This window comes from Urocitellus parryii, chromosome 1 (genome assembly GCF_045843805.1).
Source record: "Urocitellus parryii isolate mUroPar1 chromosome 1, mUroPar1.hap1, whole genome shotgun sequence".
Taxonomy (NCBI): Eukaryota; Metazoa; Chordata; class Mammalia; order Rodentia; family Sciuridae; genus Urocitellus; species Urocitellus parryii.
Window position 1 is genome coordinate 28198574 of NC_135531.1, and position 23883 is coordinate 28222456.

The window sequence follows — 23883 nt, forward strand, 5'->3', positions numbered from 1 at the left end:
GGAGAATACAAAATTAACATACGTAAATCAATGGCTTTCCTATATTATAATTTTGAATTTTCTGAGAAAGAAATAATAAAAACAATAACCTAAAAAGTGTTTGGGAATAAATCAAACCAAAATTATGAAAATAATAGATCATTAAAGAAAGAAATTTAAGAAGAACTTAGAAAACTGGACAGCTTCCCATGATCCTGGATAGGCAAAAGTAATATTGTCACAATGGGCATTGTACTAAAAGTGTTATACAGATTCACTGCAATCCGCATCCAAATACTGACTACATTCTTGACAATACCAGTAAAAGCAATCCTAAAATTCATTTGAAAGAATAAAAGACACAGGTAGCCAAAGCAATCCTTAGCAAGGAAAGCAAGGTTGGAGGTATCACAATTCTGTGTTTCAAATTATACAACACAGATACAGCAACAAAAACACTATGGTGTTAGCATCAAAACAGACATCAAGACCAATAGAACACAATAGAAGAAAGAGTCAAATACACAGATACAGCTATCTGCTACTTTACGAAGGTGATGAGAATATACATTGGAGAAAAGATGAACATTTTAATAAATGGTGCTGGGAAAAGAGGATACCCAAAAGTAGAAAAAGTGAAACTAAATCCCCATTTTACACCCTGAAAAGAGTTGACTCAAAGTGAAAGACCTAGGAATTAGAGCAAAAATTCTGCAACTGGTAGACGAAAACATAAGGATCAGCACTTAGACATATTGGAACAAGGATAAACTTCCCTAACAAGACTCCTAAAGCTCATGAATAAATAAGTGGAACAGAATCAAATTCAAAATCTACTGAACAACAAAGAAAACAATTTTGAGCATGAAAATAGATCCTAATGAGCAGAAGTTGTTATGTCTACCTGCAAAGTCCTATAAAATTTGAATTAGATTAATTCATATTAAACACATTTATAAAACAATACATATCATGTTTACCCATCATTTTTTTAATTTAGTCATAGTTTGTTTTTTAGATATATTATAAATTGATGCTTTTATTTAGTAAAAGAAAGTTTTATGTCATCTTTGATATATAATATTAATGACAAACTTAGTGTAATGAAAAATTTATAAATATTTGTAAAATAGAATTTTAATTTCCAATTATTTACCAATGCCTTCAAGAATATAGCACTATACTTAACTAGAATGATGGTTTACTAAATGACAATTATTTCCACAGGTATCAATATTTGTATCTATATATATACATTAATAGCTATGTTATTTACATATTTAATATATATGATATATATCACACATACACATATATATTAAGTTTAGTAGTTTGCAAATATATGAGATTGATCAACTTTTTAAAAGTGTATAACAATTTATTTATTTCAGTTTATGCAAGTTTATTTGAATAAGAAATAATATTGTTAGAGTTTATGCTAAACAGAAAGAAAGCATTTTAATAAAAATGGTGATTGTGTTAGAATCTTTCAGTTTCCAAGATTGTCTTCATAGTGAGTTTTATACTTAGAAAATGACATGGCTTTTAATGGATTGCTGAGATCTTCCTTAACACACTACACCAGGAATGTTAAATAGTACCCTAAAGGGCCATGATTAACATCCAACTATCTCTCACAAAAGTCTGTTCATTTAGAATTCTACCTGCCTCTATTATTGGCCTACTCAAACACATACATGGTGAAAAGTGATAATCCATGTTTGTAACAGTAATTATGAAGAGATTTAAGACTCTTTTCTTTTAAGGAATATTATATTTAACAGGGTTCAGCACTGAGGTAATTTTATTGTGCTTCAAGACTTTTCAAATGGTCAGTCTTCATGTTATCCAGGATAGACAACAATTAACTAAATTCCTTATATACCCTGTGGCATTCTGAGCAATTGAATTAACTGTATTGTAAATTAATTCTAACTCTGTGGATAGTAGAACCCAATATTCTTTTATTTAAGTAGAATGCCCAGGGCAGGTTTACTTAACTCCTGCCATATTTTTTTCCCATTTATAAAGTTGTAATATGGACATGCAAGTTGCTGAGTTGTCTGATACACAACAGATACCTATAAATGAGCTTTATAGATGTTATACTTATCAGAATACAGTGTCAGTTTGACTAATCCTCCCTGAAGGAAATTGTTCTGTGGTTAGTTCATATGTAAATCCTGGTCTTAAATATATTAATTGAATTCCTGAGCTTATATTTTAATATCTAAAACAAACTTACAGAAGTACCATGACCTTGAAATGTGACATATTTATATATGTTAAGAGTTAGTAATTCATAACTTTATGTGATTATGGAATTAGGTTAAATCCTTTGATATAAATCAACCTTAATAATTGAATAATTTCATGAATGGGTCTAAAAGTCCGATTATAAAATTTAACTTCTATAAGTTATGCAAATACTAATAGCATCAAGATCAACTAAGAAGTTCTGGAACTATAATGATGAAGAATGCATGTAAAGAAAGAAAAATTCATATCTATAATGAGAATCTGAAAGCATTATTTTTTATTGTGGAGGGAAAATAAAACAGGGTTTATTATCTACTAAAATGGCATTTATGCTTATTATATTTTAAACAATGTAATCACTTCATGAACAGTTGCTTATGTGCTCAACAATTAATATACTCCCAGTTTTGATGAAGACACTCAGAAACTAATCTGTAATTATAATTTTTTGATGTTAAGAAAACAAAATGATTTCATTTGTGATGTGTGTGAAGAAATGATAGTTTATTTAGTTGAATATAAATTATGCAAAATGTTTCTGTTTTAAGTATTGTTGACTTGTGAAAAAATAATAAATTTTCCAAATGCAGGTGTTTTCTACAATTGAACAATGCTCAACCAAGGAGAGGGAAGATTAAATCAAACTGTATGTTAAAAATAGTTGCATAATTTTCTTCTTTGGGTATACATTCTTACTCTTTAAAGGAAATATAATTGTGTATAGAATGCTATGTCTTTAAATATTTTATTACAATTCAGTGAAGAAAAAGTAGAATAAAAATTGAATAATAGATACTTGTCTTCAGAAACAAGTGAAGAAATTAGCAAAAAAGTTCATACAGTCATCATTCTACATATTTCCTGGTAAAATAGCTTGTGTCTTTAACAGTACTCTAGGGTCAATAAATGGCATATTTCAAAATTCTTTATACAAAGGTTTACATTCTACATGGCAAACAGTAGAAGAGATTTTGACTTTCATAGCAAAACTTCCAGTATAGATTTCAAAACTGTCATAAGATTGAAGAATATTCACAGGTTTTGTCATTGTATCAAATAAAAAAAACCACAGAATTTTCAAGAGAAATAAGATATTTTCCTGATAGAGAATTAAATGTTTCATTTGATGAACTATGTAAAAAATAGTCATAACTTTTCTATAATTTAAAAAAATTAATGCCTTCCAGTTTTTCAAAATTGGTCTTCTTTTTGTATTTACTGAAAAAAAATAATTTGTTTTCACTAATGGCCAGTTGATGCAAAAAAAAATCAATCTGATAACTATGTGCTCAGCTTAGTACTGTAAGTTTCAATCTATGAGCATACTATTGCTTTTTAAATCTCCCAAATCAAGTATTTTAGCCCATAGCACCCTATGTTTATGTTGAATATTTCTGGTGTGGTATATGATAGGTTAAAGATGGGAAAACTTACGTTGTTAATCAAAATAAAATTAAGGATGGTAATGTAAAGTAGTCAAGATTGATGCACTGGTTGGTCAATACAGAGAATATAATTAAAAATTTAAAGTGTAGATAAGTGTACCTGTATTAATTCAGGATGCTATAATGAAATATCAAGGAGCAGGTGACTGAAACATCAATTTATTTCTCACAGTTGCATTGGCTAAAAAGACGAAGATCAAAGCATTTCTTATCAAAAGCTGTTTTATTTCTTTGCTTTTACAGCACAGCACTGGGATAGAGAGCAATCTCTCTTGTGTTGCTTCTCATAAGGGTGCTAATTTCATTAGGAGAGTCCCAAATTCATGACCTAATTACATCCCTAAGGCTCAGCCTCCTAACACCATTACTTTGGATGTGAGAATATTGACACATAAATTTTATTGGGGGGTAAGGCACAAACTTTTAGTTTTGACACTGCTGTAATAAAAACATGTTTTTCTTTTGTTTTACTATCATTGATTTTGATTGTTTGTTTTTTTTCCCCTTTCCATTTCCCTCTCTGATATAAGATAAGAAATATCAGAGAAGGAAAGGAAACATAAAATCAAGACCTTAACTCTGAAGAAAAATTGGATGATTTGAGGACAGTTATTTGCATGTGGTTTGTTTTATTTTTTGTTATTAATAGATAGCCTTATAACTAGAAAATATGACCTTGAAATAATGGTTTCCAAAAATGGATGCATAGAATAACCCAGGAAATATTAATAGGAAATTGGGGAAGAATATAATTAAGATGCATTAATACTATTTAACTGAGGGAATAACTGTAGGGAAACTGCAGATGCAGCCCAGGTTGGTTAAGGCATCTTCTCCAGTGAAGCAGAAGTCACCAATAAAATAAATTCCAGACCAACAAACTGTAGAACATTTTCCTTATGATAGCAATGTTAAAAAAGTTTCAAGCCATGCAGTAAATGAATGGATAAAAAAATGTGGCATATATACACAAAGGAATTTTACTCAGCAATAAGAGAGAATAAAATCATGGCATTTTCAGGTAAATGGATGGCACTGGAGAAAATAATGCTAAGTGAAGTTAGCCAATCCCCCCAAAAAACAAATGCTGAATGTTTTCTCTGACATAAGGAGGCTGATTCATAGTGGGGTAGGGAGGGGGAGCACGGGAGGAATAGATGAACTGTAGATTGGGTGGGGGACCGGGAGGGGAAGGGAGAGGGCAGGGGATTAGCAATGATGGTGGAATGTGATAGACATCATTATCTAAAGTACATGGATGAAGACACAAATTGGTGTCAACATACTATATATACAACATACAACCAGAGATATTAAGAAATGTGCTGTATATGTGTAATAAGAATTGTAATGCATTCCAATTAAAAAAAGAAAAGTTCCAAGACATACTTTTGAAATCAGAATAATGATTTGTTGGGGAGGAGTGCTGGGGATTGAATCCGAGGATGCTTTATCATTTTACTACAAACCTAGTTATTTTTATTTATTTATTTGTTTGTTTATCTATTTATTTATTTAATTAATTTTGAGAAAGTGTTTCACCAATTTGTTGAGACTGGCCTTGAACTTGTGATCTTCCTGCTTTGGCTCCTGGACTCACTGGGCTTAGAGGTGTGAGCCACCATACCTAACTCAGAATAATGATTTAAAAATGAAGAGATAAAGAGTAGAAGACTGGAAATCAAGGTCTGAAAAATAATTAACTTAGCATTGGTAGTTGCTTTTATAAACAAGCTGTGACCCTTATGTCAAAGAAGCAAGAGTCTGTTTTTCAAATTAGAAGTCAAACTCAATTTAGCATTAGGATGCCAGTAATATAAAGATTTACGTGGGCATGAAAATTCAAACATGAAAGAGATAACTAAGGTAGAGATAAATTAAGAAAAATCTGGAGTGAAGACATTACATTATTTATTGTTTCCAGTATTTCCATGATGTTCTAAATTTCTAAAGAGCAATGAATATTCTCTTAGGAAGGAGAAAAGATCCTTTATCTTCTTCTTCTTCTTTTTTTTAAATGATGTTCATCTATATAGTATTTGAAAAGTATAATATTGCAGTTTTTGATAGGTAATGTATCCAAAATGTGTTTAAATGCACCCAACCAGATTACAGACACAGAAGGAATCACAGCAAAGTAGAAGTCACCATTGCTTTTAAATTTTTAGTCACAAACATTAATTTCTAGTTTTCTCTCTCTGTAAGAATATTGGACTATGGTTTATGCTGGCAAAGAACTTGGTTCTGGACTGTAATATAAATATGATGATTCATATTACTGAGTTTGTAGCTGTGCAAAATAGCTTTATCAATCCTGTTGCATATTTGAAAGTCTGAGAAACTGTGTTCATAAGAACACGGAATTGGGCTGGGGATGTGGCTCAAGCAGTAGCGCGCTCGCCTGGCATGCACACGGCCTGGGTTTCGATCCTCATGCTGTGTCCGCCAAAAACTTAAAAAAAATAAATAAATATTAAAAATTCTCTCTCTCGTATATGGGGTAAAAATGGGAGTTCATAACCCAATTGAATCAAATGTATGAAATATGATATGTCAAGAGCTTTGTAATGTTTTGAACAACTAATAATAAAAAAAATCTCTCTCTCTCTAAAAAAGAACACAGACTTAGTGGAATAATAAATCCATTTTCCCAAGCCTTAAGATGCTCTACCACTACATGGAATATCTTTATAAGCATATCTTCTGAAAGAAGTGCATAAAACAACACTCACCTGCTTTTAATAATATTCTTCACAGGTCAGGGCAAAATCAGAAAAAAAAATTATTAATGCCTTCAACTTACAGTTTATGGATAGAGGGTTTTTTTCAATGGCTAGCTTTGGCTCAGCATCAAGATATTTTACAGTTCTCTGGATTGACATATTCTTGGAGTAATTTTTATCAATAAGTATTTTAAGATAGAAGTCTTAGAGAACACATGACATGAAAAACATTCATCACTGAGAAGACTCAGTTTTCAATCACATCATCACTTTCTTTAATAATCTTGTTTTTCCCTTCAGAGGAAGAGGAAGAACTGTTCTGGCTACACTGTCTTCACTCACTTATCCTCATCTCTCTCTCTCTCTCTCTCTCTCACACACACACACACACACACACACACACACACAAAGCGGGGAGAAGGTATTATTAGAAACAAACAAGAAAATGAAGATAAAGAGATAATGTACCACTTGCCTAAATTACTTTTATCTTGTCTATCATGAACACTGAACTAAAATCTCTTAACTCTAACTTTTATCTCTTCTCTCTAAATGGGATATTTATGTGTTATACAAGCTGTTTATTATGATAATCATTTCATAATTTCCGTGAATCTTAATATGATTTTACATAGTGCACTGATTGGGTTGTGTTGTGCTGATTTTTATTACTCTCTGTTACCCAGAATAACTTGAACAAGCTGCTTTTATACACTAAATATCATTTTATCCTATTTGCAAACATACATCCCCATTGTTTCAATAAAATCAAGGACATTACTAAACACTTGCCCTATATACAGTCTTTCCAATTTCTAGTAATCATACTCCTTCTTTCATACAGACTGGTTTTAGTGTCCACATATGGTAAAGAATATGTGGTATATGTCCTTCTGTGTCCAGATTATTTCACTTCAAATAATTTCCTCCAGTTTCTTTGATTTTACTGAAAATGACAGGATTGCATTCTTTTTATGACTGAATTTTTCATTGTGTATATATAATATTGTTTCTTGATCTCCTCATCTACTAATAAATCATCCCAAACTGATTCCCATGTCTTAATCATATGAAAAGTGTCAAAATAAACACAGCTATACAGGTATCTCTTTGATATGCTGATTTTATTTCTTTTTGATATATACACAGAAGACTGATAGCTGGATCATATGGTAGATATTTTAGCTTTTTTATAGTTCTTTTTTATTTAAAAAATGTTCTTTTAGTAATACATAATAGTAGAATATATTTTTGACATATCATACATACAAGGATTATAACTTCTCATTCCTGTCGTTACATGATGTTGGATTACGCTGGTCATGTATTCATATATGAACATAGGAAAGTTATGTCCATTCTACTGTCCTTCCCATTCCCATCTCCTCTCCTTCTCCCCATTCCCTTCTGATCAATCTGGTGAACCTCCACTCCCCCTCCCCCACACCTATTGTGAGTCAGCATTCACATATCAGAGAGAATATTAGGCCTTTGGCGTTTTGAAGTTGACTTATTTCACTTGGCATGATAGCCTCCAGTTCCTTCTATTTAGTGGCAAATTCCATAATTTCATTCTTCCATATGGCTGAACAATTTTCCATTGTTTATATGTACAAAACCTAGGTTGTTTCCAAGTTTGACTATTGTGGAATTGTGCTGCTATAAACATTGATGTGGCTGCATCACTATAGTATGTTGATTTTAAGTCCTTTGGGTATATGCCAAGGAGTGGGATAACTGGGTCAAATAGTAGTTCCATTAAATTTTTCCAATAGTGCTTTCCAGAGTGGTTGCACTAATTAATAATTTGCAGTCCTACCAGCAATATATAAGTGTACTTTTTTCCCCACCTCCTTACAACATTTATTGTTATTTGTATTCTTGATAATTGCCATTTTGACTAGAGTGAGATGAAATCTTAGAGTAGTTTTAATTTGCATTTCTCTAATTGCTAGTCAGGTTGAGCATTTTTTCATATATTTGTTGATCATTTGTATTTCTTCTTCTGTGAAGTTTCTTTTCAGTTCCTTTGACCATTTTTTGATTAGGTTATTTGGTGGGTAGTTTGGTATGAAGTTTTCTGATTTCTTTTTATATCCTGAAGGATATTAGTCTGAGGTGCCAGCAGCAAATATTTTCTCCCATATGTAGGCTCTCTGTGCATGTTCTTGATTGTTTCCTTTTCTGTAAAAAAAAAAAAGCATTTTTAAATTTGATACAATTTCAGTTATTGATTCTTGATTTTACTTCTTGTGTTTTCAGAGTCTTATTGAAGAATTTGGTTCCTAAGCCAACATAATGGAGATTTGGTCATACTTTTTTCTTCTAGTAGGCACAGGGTTTCTGGTCTAATGCCTGCGTCCTTCATCATCTTTCAGTTAAAAGTTTTGTGCAGGGTGAAAGATGGGATTCTAATTTCATTTTGTTACATATAGATTTCCAGTTTTCAAAGCACCATTTGTTGAAGAGGCTAGCTTTTCTCCAATGTATGTTTATGGTGTGAAACTTCCCTATTGTTCTAGAGAGTGGAAATACATTTCTATCAACAACATATGAGTTTATTTAATTCCACATCCTTTGGGGCATTTTTTATCTTTGTAATTTTTTTTTGTAATAGACATAGTGAGGGTGTTGAAATGGTATCTTCTTATATGTGCATTCAATTTTTCTGGTTAATGATATTGAGTAGTTTTCATATGTTTTTTAGTCTTTCATATTCCTTCCTTTGAGAAGTGTGTTATTTGGATTATTTTTTCAATTTTAGCAGGATTACATTGCTTTTTAACTTTTTGGAGTTGTTTACAAATCCTGGGTATTAAATACTTGCAAATATTTTCTTCTGTTTTATATAATATCTGTTCTTCACTCTCTTTTTACTTTTTCTGTACAGAATATTTTAGTTTGATATAACTCCATTTTTATACTTTTGTTTTCATTTCCTATGCTTTTGTGTTTCTGTTCAGGAATTTATTGCCTATACCAATGTCTTGAAGTGTTTCCCATATTTGTAAAGAATGAATATAAGATTTTCACAAAAAGAATTGAAGTAAAAACTGTCACCCCTCAACCAAGGCAAAACTATTGAAATATCAATTCACAAAAGATGAATTAAATTCAACTTATGAGCAATAAATTAATGAATAAATTAATTTAATTGTATCAATATTTATCAAGTAAAGATACAATAAGAAGATTTAATATTTTCTACAGTTAAATAATCAGATAAATATTTAACATGTATCATTTCAGTGACAATATGATGAAAGAAGAGCACTTTTGGTTTTATAATGAGACTAGAATCTGGCAAATGTAAATATGGACTGTTCCATAATGTCACTTATTAGAAAATACTATGAATATTTTGGTAAAACACTATAAAACATGGATTCAGAGGTTCATCCATATTTGCATGCATTTTCATACATAATCTCATAAATAACATAAATGATGAAAAATAGATAGATAGTAAAACAGTTTAGAGCTTTGTAAAAAATACTCAGCATTAAAAGAGAATAAAATTAAGACATTTGCAGGTAAATGGATGGAGTTTGAGAATATCATGCTAAGTGAAGTAAGCCAATCCCCCAAAACTAAAGGCCAAATGTTCTCTTTGATAAGTGGGTACTGATCCATATGGGAGGAGGAGGCATAGGAAGAGAGGAGAAACTTTGATTGGGCGAAGGGGAGGGAGGGGAAGGGAGCAAGATAGAGGGTGGAATGAGATGGATATCATGAACCCTAGGTACAGGTATGAATGTACATATGGTATAACTCTACATCATGTATAACCAGAGAAAGGAAAATTTCTGCTTCACTTGTTTACAATGAATCAAAATGCATTTAGCTGCCATATATACCTAATTAGAATAAATTAATTTTTAAAAAATAAATAAAATATAGTAAGAAAATACTAGAGGTAATATAAATATTTTTTGTGAACAAAGAGATTTTAATAATATATCATGACATAATAAAATAAGTTTTAACCAAATACATAAAATTTTATTGATAGTGTTTGCAGTAACTGAAACTACTATTGAACAACATCTATGTTCACTCCCTACTTAATGTACTTGCAAAACTTCATTCTCTAATACTTGAAGTAAGGTAAGGCAATATCAGTAATGTTTGTACAAATAAAGTGTTGAGGTAATATATACTTTGACTAGTTCATAGAAAACCCATATGCACAGAGAAATACCACTCTACAAAGTTCTCCCTTTTCAGGTCACCAGAAGGGTAACAACATGGCCAACCTTGATTTTATAAAACATCTGCCTTAAAGGATTACATAGGAATGAATAAAGTTTTTGTTCTTTAAATCACTGAGTGTTGTGGCTTTCTGTTGTTTCCTCATAATCCTAACTTAATTATTGCTCTCTAAAAACTATAAAATATATTAGTAAAATATAACTATTATATTATATTATATTCATATAATTATTAAGAGAAATGTATCTGCAGCTATATTATCTGGGTTCATACCTTAGATCTTGGGCAAGTTATTCAGTCTCTCTCTCACTCAATTTCCAAATCTATAAAATGTGCATTAAAAGAATACTCAGTGCTAACAAATTATTTTTAAAAAACTTGAAAATGAGGCAAAAGATGTTTGAATGGCATTTCATATGTTAAAATGAAACTGAAACTAGTGGGTAAACTAAAGGATCATTTAATTTCATAAGACATATACATCTATTTACTATTTAATCTGGAAAAGCATGGATTAATACATATTCATTAGATATGAAAACCATCTAGTTAAAATATAATCTTAATTTTTAAAGTTGTTATTGCCATGGGAAGACATGAAATGTCTTTGCAATTGACTTTGGAATTTTTATGCTAACATTCTTTTCCCAAAGAGTATAAAAAAAAGTTGTTTTTCAAATTCTAGTTAAATAACTTGCTATTCTTGTCTTTTTTCCCCCTTAATGGATTAAATAAACTTTGAAACATATAATTCCCTCAAAAATATAAAATATGTGCATAAAGGACACATAATAAAAAGTATTTAAATATAATGACACAAAATAATTGTTTAATAGTCATACACATGTGTTTATTTATTTATAAGTGTATATGTATAAACATAAACTTTCAAGATAAAATTTTACATATTTCAAGATTAAATATGATATTTGGATACATGTGCACATTATATAATGTTTAAATTAGCTTAAATATATCATTTCATCAAACATTTATTATTTCTTTGTTCCGAAAACATTAAAATATCTTTCTTCTAGTTTTTTATATATATATATAGCATATTATTGTCATCACTAACCACGCCCCTGTGCAATATTTGTCCTGAAACCCTTACTTCTCCATAACCACCATTCTACTCTTAAAATCTATGATATTAACTTTTTTTAAAAAAAATTAATGTATGTGTGATCATGCAGTATCTGCTTCTGTGTGTCTGGTTTATTCCATTTAACAATAATTTATAATTACAACCATGTTATCACAAATAACAGGATTTCAAACTATACAGCTGACTAGTATTTCACTGTGTATATGAAATACATTTTCTTTATCCACTATTCAATTGATAATCATGCAGTTTTATTCCATTCCTTGACTATTGTGAACAGTGCTGCAATATACATGGGAGTGCAGATGTCTCTTTGACATACTGATTTCATTGTCTATGGAAATATACTCAATAATGGGATTGCTGGTTCATATTTCTACTTTTAATTTTTGAGGAAACTCCATACAGTTTTCCATACCACCTCATACTCCCACTTACAGACTGCAAGGACCCACTTTTCTCTATACACTCCCTTACTTGTCACACTGTTTTGGATAATAGCTATTATATGGGGGTGAAGTGATATCTCATTGTTGCTTTGATTTGCATTTTCCTGATCATTAGCGATGTGGAATCTTTTTATTCATAAACCAGTTGGCCATATGAATGCCTTCTTAATATGTACATGAACAAACAGGGAGGTCATTAGGATGAAATACAACTAGCAAATCACAGAGGAAATATGACCAGTGTATTACAAATATTGCAGAATATAGTCATTCCTGCTATCCACGGGGGATTTGTTCCAGGAACTGCTTCAGATACCAAATTCATGGAAGCTGAATTCCCTGAAATAAAATGACATAGTGTTTTCATATTACCCATACCCACCCTCTGATTTATTTTATGTCATCTTTAGATTGTTTATAATACCAATGAAATATTTAAAAAATCCTATACTGTTTTATTTATGCAATGATGACAAGAAAAGTTGTCTCTTTATGTCAGTTAAAGGCAATATTTTAAACAATATTTTTAATCTGCATGAGTTCAGCATGAGGATGTGGACTGCAGATATGTGAACATCTGAGTATTTCAGGTTCTGAGATCATTGAGGCAGAGGTGGCTCATATATATGGAGACTGGTAGATCATTTTGAGGAAATTGTTGACACAGGGATCTATGTAAATATTTAGGAGTATATGATGACTTCATCTAAATTATGTTTAAACTTGAAAACTCTTTCTTATTGAGAAAAATAGTCAAAAGAACAATGACACTATTTTGTTGTTGTTATTGTTGTTAGGAAAGATGAAAATAACAAATGTGATCTCAAAAAAAATGTAAAGAATACATTTCTGGAATACATTAAAATTAGGGCCAACCAGACTTACAAATTAGTTGTGCTTGGCTGTTAAAGAGATTAGTGGACAGTCTTTGGAATTAATGAGCTGAAAGATGGAATTTCTCATAATGAAAATAAAGACTGTGTTTCATGTGGTTTTTGGAGATCAAGCATGAGAATAGTTTTGGACTCATAGATTTGGAATATTTATTGATATCCAAAAAATAAAAGGCAGCACATAGATAATGAGATATGAGTTCAAGGAGGACAGGTCATAAATGTAGATGTAAAATTCAACATATTCAACCCAGAGATACAGAATGTCACAGGGAATTACAGACTGTCACAAGGAAAAAAATGGACAAAAGTAAAAGAGAATAACAAATTAAGTCAATGTGTCCTCCATCTTGATATGATAAAAAGAAATAGAACTAGAAAATGCAGATGAGGAGTGGTCTGTAAAATAAAAGAATCAAGAATGACAAAAGTAATGAAGTCTGGGCTGGAGTTGTAGCTCACTGATAGAATGCTTGCCTGGCAGGTGTTAGGCCCTGAGTTCCATTTTCAGTACCACATAAAGATAAATAAAATCCACTGCATCCATTGTACATGTATTGTATACATCTACAACTACAAAAACTGTTTTTAAAAAATGAAGTCAAGTGAAGCATATTTTCAAAAGAAGAAGTGATTAGGTATTTCAAATAATGCTGATACATAAACTTAGGACAAGTTTCAAATTTCACCATAGTAAATATCACACTTATGTCACCCAGATATTCTGACAGAAGCATATTTCATTGTTTGGAACAGTTTGGAGTTGCTTCAAAACACGTGATATTTAAGGAAGAAGCAAGATAGTTATTTCATTCCATTTCTTCTCAAATTGTCACAAGGAAATGGAACTAGACAACCAGGACAGGGAAACCAAGATCACAATGACAAAGTCTATTAAAAAATAGATGCCCCAACATAAGATAAGGTTTCTGTCTTTTTTTATAGTTTGTCTTGTTTCTCTCTTGACTGTTAGTTGTAATTTTTTTCCAGCTAATAGAGATACACTTATACATAGACAAAAAGAGCTCATATGGTTCTCTTTAAAGTTAACTTTTAAAATTACCTTTACAGAATATTACTATTGCACACCCAATTCTCATTGGATTATTAGTACTGTGTAAAAATAACCACTGGTTCCATGATAATCTATATAACAATTAATATTTTGTGTAGATAGTGTATTATACACCTTTCAATTCTGGCACCTTTCAATTCTGTGTAGGTTATAAAAAATCAATGCCTGATACAAGGCATGTTCATTAAATATATCAAAGACATGTGAGAATAGACTTCTCACAATATTGCAAAATAGTAAATGAATGCCAGATTTTCAGATGTCTGACACATATCCATGAAGTTTCATCAAACATGAGCCATCTTTGGTTGACAGACTAGCAAGAGATTTGGTAAGGAAGGCATGGTAATTTGAAACAACTGATACCTGAAATACTGTATATAGAGTGTGACCTTTAGTTGAGATGACTATTCTAGTTCTATAATAACATAAGTTTGAGGGGCTAACACATAATGAAGTAGCTACCAGAAAAAGGACATGAGTATGATTTTATATACACAGAGTAAAGCATACAATGTGAATGAGTCAAGGAAGCTACAGTATTATTGATGAGATACTACAGACAAGTAAAATAGTGAACTTATATTAGCTTTAGGGAGAGGCATGCTTATAAGAAAACTCAAAACCAAATATTTAGAATATTGGTTAAAATTTTAAAATAATTTATAATTTTTATGATTATTTAGTGCAAATCTATTTATAGGAAGATAAACTGAGTAGTGGAGGAGATGCATAAATGGCATTCTCATGTCAGAGATTAGAAGATAGATGACAGCTGAAGAAGAGAGAATTTACCCTTCGCCCTACAATTTGTTCCCTGAGGCTCCTCCAAAGATTGTATGAGGCCCATCACATAAGTGAGAGGAATCTTCTTAATTCACTCTTTTGATTCAAATGTTTATCTCTTCCTGAGACACCCTTACATGAGTAATCGGAGTGATTGTCCAACGATCTGGGTCTCCCTAAAAACAGTCAAATTAAATCATGGCATTAACTGTTACACTAATATTTGACAGAAACCTTGTTTATAAATGCTTTTTTTTTTTTTTTTTGGTAGGGGAGGGTGTGGTTTATCAGTGATCAAACTCACCAAGCCACATCCCCACATCCCCACATTCCAGTTGTATTTTGTATTTTGCTTTAGAGATAGTGTCTTATGAGTTTCTCAGTACCTTGTATTGGCTGAGGCTGGCTTTGAACCCCTGATCCTCCTGCCTGAAGCTGCTAGATTACAGGCCTCCTGGCATAATTCTTTACAAAAAAAAAAAAAAAGTTTAAACTAAAATAAAGGACCAGTTACAAAAAGCAACCACACCCTGACTCATGCCCATAATTCTTTACTTGACTGACCCAAGCAGGCATTTGGGTTTACCACCATTAATATGCATTTCAGTCTATCTAACTATGGTCCTCTTGCTCCATCAAGTGGTAAATATTATGAAACTTGAAGAGGCATCTGGTAATTGGGAATTATAGGAATGAAACCATCATTGACTGACTGTAGGTGAAAAAGGCGTTGGTAAGTAGAGGGCCAAAGTGAGCAAGAACACTGTATATAACAAATGTCAGTTTAAACATTACTTTGTAGGTAATATGATAAAGAAATATAATAATACTGGATTCATCAACTAATTAGATGACTCTTTCATCATTGTGGAAGTGGGATACGAAAGGCTCAAGCTTGTGACCATGGGAATGAGCTAAATTATCACTAAAATGCAGAAGATAGAAAATGATGTTTAGAAAAAGAAAAGGTAGGAGGAAATGAAGTCTCCAGTAATACAGGAGAAAAAGTTGTCAGGACTTGGGGATGGATGAAATTTAGAAATTAAAATATATGGAGGAATATAGTATGATTTTCAGATATCAGCCTTAGGTGAGAAATGAAATAGGATCCTAAAGGAAAAGTATATTCATAATATATAATTTCAGGTTTTGAAATCTTGAGTATTTGTCATAGTTTTGTTCTGATAAATAAAAGTGTTACTGAGTCAAGAATTAATCAATACAGAAAAGTGTCTGGTACATATGTATTCACACAATGTAAGCTATCATCAATATTAACCATCATTATCTTTTGGTAAAAATTCATTTTGAATTCTGTAGATGTGTTATAGGTATTAGAGCAGAATACATTTTCATTTCTTGCTGAAAATGTTTTATTAGAGCAATAAAATTGAAGCAAGCTACATTTTGGCTTCTATTTAAATTCTAGATTCTAAATTCAAATATTAAATTGTTTAAAATGTTTAAATGTATTTTTTCAAAATTTGTATTAGAATATTTACCAACTTTTTCAAGATTTCCATATCAAATATTCTGCTACCCATATTGTAACGTACCAATTGTTTTTGTTTACATATAATTCAACAACCACATGTTTTATTTTTTTCCAGAAGGACACACATAAATAGTTGCATACTGAGTAATTGAGTGAAGGTGTAGTTTGAGTTGCTTTCACATGTTTTTCTATCGAAATAATTATTTTGTAAACTACACTGGATGCTTATTTGTAATTAAATAAAAGCTCTTTTAGTAACTTAAAGAAAGCAAGAAGCAAACTAATTACTGAGCAAATTGTTCATACATGGTAAAGTAATAAAAAGAAGAAAATATTTCTCAGCAAAAATCAGTTTATAATAAACACTTAACCATACCTCATAGGTGTTGATATACAACACCCTGTGGTATATTATATCTTGCATGTTCAACTTTTCCTTATGTACACTGTAGTCCAGAAGAAAAGCAAGACTAAGTAAGCAATTAGGTAAAGAAGAATAATAAAATCATATTCATGCAATATTACTAAAGAAAAAAATTGGTTTTAAGAGAATAAAATGAGAAAATTCAGATAAAATAGTGGACAAGCTCACATTCCTGAAAATATGAGTTGTCTTCTATCACAACAATTAAAAAAAAAAAACAAACTTTCTCATTGTGATTTTTCATGTGGAAATTTTATTGTGAAGTAAAATGTCACCTTAAATAATTATTCTTATTATTTGATCCAGTAATCTTTATCTGATTTATTATTTTTAAGGAAAAAAATAGATTATATTTTGTTTCTAAAGAAGTGAATATAAAATAAATATTTAGAAGTTATATTTCACGAGCAAGCCACAATTTATTATTCAAGTGTAAGTTACAAGATTTAAAAAAATAAAGCTCACAGTCCCTCCTCATCTATATCCTCAACATGAGAAAACTATTTTTAGCGGTAGATGATTTTTAATTCTTGTTTTAAATTAATTTTAAAACAATAAATTTATGAGTAATGATATGCATTTTGTTTATTTTTGTTGTTAGTAAAAGTTTTAGTCAGCTTTTTTATTGCTCTGATTTACAGATCTTACCAGAGAAATTTTATGGGAGGAAAGTTTATTTGGGGGCTCATAGTTTCAGAGGTATTTGTCCATAGACAGTGGCTTTATTCCCAGGCTGAGATGAGAATGAATCTCATAGCAGAACAGTGTGGTGGAGGGAAGTGGCTCACATGATGATCTGAAAGCAGAGAGACTCCCACTTGACAGATACAAAATGCATATCCCCAAAGCAGGTTTCAATGACCCACTGTCTCCAGCCACACCCTGCCCACTTTCAATTACCACTCAGTTAATTCTGTCAGGGGATTAATTCTCTAATTGGGTTTAGACTCTCATAACCCAATCATTTATCCTCTTAATCTTCTTGCATTGTCTCACACAGAAGCTTTTGGAGGACACCTTACATCCAAACCATAACAGTAAAAATCATCATTTATTAAATGATATTAATTGCCATCTTGGTTTTTTCAAGTCTTAACAACAGATCTTAAAGTTATTTCATTATTACTTATGGATCCATGTTAATGGTACAATCTCCTGAAAACAGGCCTTGTAAGAAAAGAATTGCACAACATATATAAATCTAACCTATAAATAAAATAATAAGGTAAGCTTAAAATGAAATATTGCAAAACCTTTTTAGATATGCCCAGAAATCATAGTACTCCATTCATCATGGAAAAATAACTTTTTATCTAGATACACATTTAATGTGGTATCTTCAATTATTTTAAATTAATTATTGATATTCATCACTACTCTCTGGCACTACTGTGCATGGTACACTCAGCATTATATATTATAAACATTTTGTTTCAATGGATTATTTATACTTCTTAGTTAATGTTATTTTTATTATTTGAGGAACAATAATGATAAGTAGCAAATTTATGTATTTTTAAAATTATGTTTTCTTTTACTTGTCTCTAGAAATTATTGCTAATCCTTAAAATGTATTTGATAAACTTATAAAGTATATTTGTCATTATAATACCCTGAACCTGCATTTTATGTGAATGAGAAATTGAAATAATTTGCTATAAAACATGTTATATTTTGTTTTATCTGAAATACAATTTTTTCAAGTAGAAACTAATTATGAAACTTGCTATTAAACTAATGACTAAACAAATGACACTTAAATAACTTACACATGGCAATTCCCATATAGTCTATTAACCTTATCATATTAAAAAACAGAACAAACATCAATTCACATACAAGTGATTTGCATATTTCTCATTATCTGTAAACTCCTTATTATAATACAGAAAACATGTTTAGTGTCAATTGATACCATGTAAGCCTTTATTTAGAGGTATGTTTGTAATAGTTTTAGAATATACACACAAACATGCACATACAATCAATACAAATCCACAGCCACACACAAAGAAAACTTTGATAATAAAGTAATAAAAATTTGATGAAGACATAAACAAAATGAATTCTCATACTTCATGTCTGAAATGTTAATTTCACATAAGAAGTCTCAAAAATATTTATGATGATATTTTATAGAAAATTAAAAGCAATATTTGAAACAAAATATAACATTTGATTTTTTCCCCCTATCTGTATTGATTAGTTTGGTATGAAATTTTTCTTTCCTGTAATATCTCTCTTTCTCTTTCTATACATATATATATATATATATATATATATATATATATATATATATATATATTCATAGCAGAACAGTGTGGTAGAGGGAAGCAGCTCATGTGATTTTATATATATATATATATATATATATATATATATATATATATATATATATTATTCACAGATAAAATTTACTGGGTAGGTATAATATATTTTTTTTCTTTTTAACATACTGGTTTAAGTTTTGAATGTCTTCCTTGTGCTGAAAGGCGTTATGTGAAAAGCATTTGAGTGTTTCATAAAAGAAGTCAGTGTGCTGTAACAAAGAACTGGAATTGAGTTTGATGGGAAATGAAGGAAAAGGCACAGCTTGTGAGGCCAGTCATAGAAAATGGCAAAGCGAACACAGCAAATTAGGTATCAGTGTAAGGTGTGATTCATGGCTCTTTTCAGAACTGGGGATATGATTTGATGCCATGAAGTATAGTCTCAGAAAATTCAGGTGACAAACATAACATATTAAGGTGGCAAGTACAGGAAACAAACTAAAAACAGATAAAATCAGGAGAGTTATAAGTGTGTATGGAAATCAGTAGGAAGATGGACTAATGGTATCTACTACAAGTTTCAAGGCCCTACCCAGTGTTCAAAGTTGGGTATTAAGAATTTCAGAGATCAGCTGGTAAAATGATAATACATTTATTTCTATAAATCTAAGCAGAAGCCCCATCCTGTTGTTAATTATGGCATCTGCACTGCAGATTGTACTTATGGCAATCTAATTTTATCATTCTTTCAACTTCCCTGTATAACAAATCTTTTGTACTATATTGAAGTGCCTCAGAATTTTTTTCTGAAAATCTATTTGATTTCATTGGTCTATTATATCATCTTTGCTTCAATCTCACAGTTTCAATTATTTTACATCTATGATAGTTCTTTTAATATGATAATATGGTTAGGTAAATTTTACTTTTTCAAGATTCTCTTTTCTTTTTTTTTTTTTTTTTTTTTATTGTTGGTCATTCAAAACATTACATAGTTCCTCATACATCATATTTCACAGTTTGATTCAAATGAGTAAGATTCTCTTTTCTTGCTAATTTGGGGCCTGAGTGTTTTTAAGTGAATTTTAGAATCAGATTGTTGATTTTGAGGAAAAAGAATTATGACTGTGGGCCTTAAAGTTCCTAACTTAACTAAAACCAAATAGCTTTACATGATTTAGTTTTCCTGTAAATGAATATGAAACATTCCTATGTTTATTTTGGTCATCTTTAATTTTCCTCATCAATGTTGAGTAAATGGTAAATTAGCAGTGCTGCATTTAATTTTGTTAAAATTATTATAAGACCTTGATATTTTATGCCATTGGGAAGGATTTCATTTAAAAAATGTTATTCTTATTTATTGTTTGCAAAATATGCCTCAATAATAATTTATGGTTTTAGTATGGAGTTGGAGGTTCATAAAATCTTGCATGAGATTTCTTATTATGTATTTGGTTTGTTTGTGTAGTTTTCTTGAAGTAACTGGCAGTGATCTTTTTAGTTTCAAATATCTAATAGCCACTGGCATAAAGAAATACAACTGAGGTAATCTTCCTCCCATGCTCTCCCTCCATACCCCATTTTGAATCCCCCCCTTTGAATCCCTTCCCTTGGAAGGGAAAGGGAGGGAGAAGAAGAATTGCATGGATGGTGGAAGGAGACCCTTATCATTGTAAAAAATACATGTATGAAGATGTGAATTTGGTGTCAACTTTTCTTGTATACAGAGATATGATAAATTGTGGTATAAAGGTGTATTAAGAAGTGTAATGCAAAAAATAATAATAATAAGAGAGCTCATGTAAAAAATGAATAAATAAATAAATACTTAAAAAAGAAATACAACTGAAATTTACATATTGTTTTTTGTATAGTGAATTAACAAATTCCCATAACTTAGCTATTTTGTAGATTTAAAATACTTTATATATGTTTAATCATTTTGTCTACTTGTATTGAAGTTCTGTTTATCCCCTTGGATCTTTAATATTTATTTTCCCCAGCCTACTGATTTCCAGTAGAAAGTTTAAAGCAGTAGTGGGTGTGGGTATTCATGAGTCATGTGAGAGTTCATAGACAGACTCCAATAATGTATCCTATACCTGGAAACATCAGGATAACAATATTTTATTCTCTTGCTGCTGAATGCTATTATATAGTCACCCCGTTTCTACGGGAACAATCACACTTCTTAATTAAAATGTATTTTTATATTAGTGTAACAACTTTAAAAGTTAGTAAGTTTATTGTATTGTAATGAAGGAACTGACCTGATTATAAAATTAAATTATAAGAACATTATGATGAAGAACGAGTGTCTGGGGTAAAGGTTAACTTATACCCCATCCCCTCTGTCAGCTTCTCTTCCAGGAACCTAACTAAACATGAGTCCCTATCTATTTTGGATTGCAAATAGCTACCTCTAGGAGCCAGACTCCCCCGTGAAATGTACACATCCCTGTGATAGGCTTCTAACGTCAGAGATTCAACAGGTACCTGTAAAGAGAGTCATTTCTTTTTAAACTTTGAAACTTTCTGAACTCTATAGGAATGTACTTACATCACAAGATGATGTAAGTAGAAAAAATGATTAAACATACATAAAATATTTTAAATCTACAAAATAGCTAATAAAATACTCTGCAAATTAACTACTATCTAACATATAACCTCATAGGCTTAGTTATTAGAAATACAGCTTTTAGGGAAATAAACTCAATTCACCTTGAGTTATTGCTGCCTTTGATGCAGTCCACTTCATAACACATCCAAGTGTTTTACAGTCTTTGATCTACACCTGTGAATTACTTATAAATTCCCTGTACATGGTCTTTGGAAACATGGTCAAGAATTCAAACAATCCATCACTGTAATGGTAAAACAATGAGGTCAAATTTTCTAAAAAAGCTCCATGTACCCTGAGCTCAGGGCCCAGAACTTCAGAGCACTGGTTTATCTTGGTGCACTGGTTAAACAAACCTGAGTTCTGAAACACTCAAAAAGTTCCTGATTTCTTGCTGAGCACAATCTCCGTAATAGTATAACCTTTCACTTTGATTATATAATCTTGTACACACACACACACGCACACACGCACACACACACACACACATATAATATATTTTAAATATATATGTATATAATATTTTAAAGCAGTTTACATTTATTTCAATACATTCCAAAACATATTTTACTTTTTAATGCTAATACTTCATATTCATTGTAATTATTGATATATTTGGTATCTATCATCATACTCTTAGTTTTTTATCTGAATCACCTAAATTATATTAGTTTATCTTGCATTTTGCTTTTTCTTGGATAATTCAAAATTTATTATTCAATTTTTTCCATTTATTGTCTATTTTGCAACTTTTACTCCCTTTTAGAATTATTCTAAAATTTATACATACATCTAGTATAATTATTGAACCTTTACACTATAGTACTACCAAAGACCTTAAATCACTTTAACTTTACATTTAAACTGACTTTTATATTAATATTTATACTCATTTTAATACAGCCCATATTTTAAGTAAAAAAAGATATGACTATTTCATGTAGTATTATTCTTTTCTATTTGCCTGTGTAAATATAATTCTGCAGATCTTCTTTTTTTTCTCTATACTTATTTAGGATAAGTATTGTGATAAAAATGAATTTCACATTAATGACTTAGTTTTATAACCATTTTTATACAGTGTGTGGTGGACCTGAATTACCTCAGTCTTTGTTGTGCTCAGATGCCTTTGTTTTGCTGTCTTTTTAATGTAATTATTGTATAAAATAGCATATCAGCAGTTCTTCCTAATGGTACTTTAAAGTTGTAATTATATTATTTTATGCTGTCATTTTTTTTCTGTTGACAAGTCAGCCATCCCTCTTTTATACTCCTTAGAATTTATTGACTTGTTTCTAAAATAATTTGTTTACCTAAAACTATTTTATAAATCTGAAAATAATTGTGACTCTTTAATTTTTCTTTCTCTCCTATTATTTTCTTCTGAGACTCTCATTTCATCTATTTGAAAACTGAATTTTTTTCCCATATCTTTCATATCTTTTGTGTTTTTTCACATTTCCCTATACTTAAATTTAAATGTTTTATAATGACATATCTTCTCATCTACTAGTTTACTGCTTTAATTTAATTAGCTATTGAAACACTTTATTGTGTTAATCATATTTTGGATTACAGAAATGCTATATGATTTTGTAAGCATAGTTCTGATAGAGTTGTCCATTATTTATTTTTCTTTCTTCTGGTTTTCCTTTTTAATTTTCTATTTTTTATATGTATAATCTTTATTTGAAAACTTTAGTATTTTAATATCTGTTTACTCATTTTTCTCTGTAATAGGGTCATATTATTTGTTTTCTTCACATGCTTTTTAACTTTAATTTTAATTAATATTTTGCATAAATAATTGTAGAGTCTATGAATTACAGTAGTTGCCTCTTCTGGTGGGTAAGCCAATATTCATCTTAAAATGTAATTAGTGAATGAACTGATTTAAAACTGTTTTTTGGTTTTTATAAATTATCTGATTTACAAACTACTCCTAAGAAATAATCCTCCAGGAAGTTGCAAGGAAAGATTGAGGTATCCATGATTTTTCTTTCATTTTGTCAAGATCTGAACACTAGTTAAGGCCTGTTTCCCCAAAAGCAAAAGTCTTAAGGCTTGAGAAGTGATGCTTTTTCTGCAGCATACTTTAGACTCCAATATGATTTCCTCCTTACTTACTGCAAACAATGA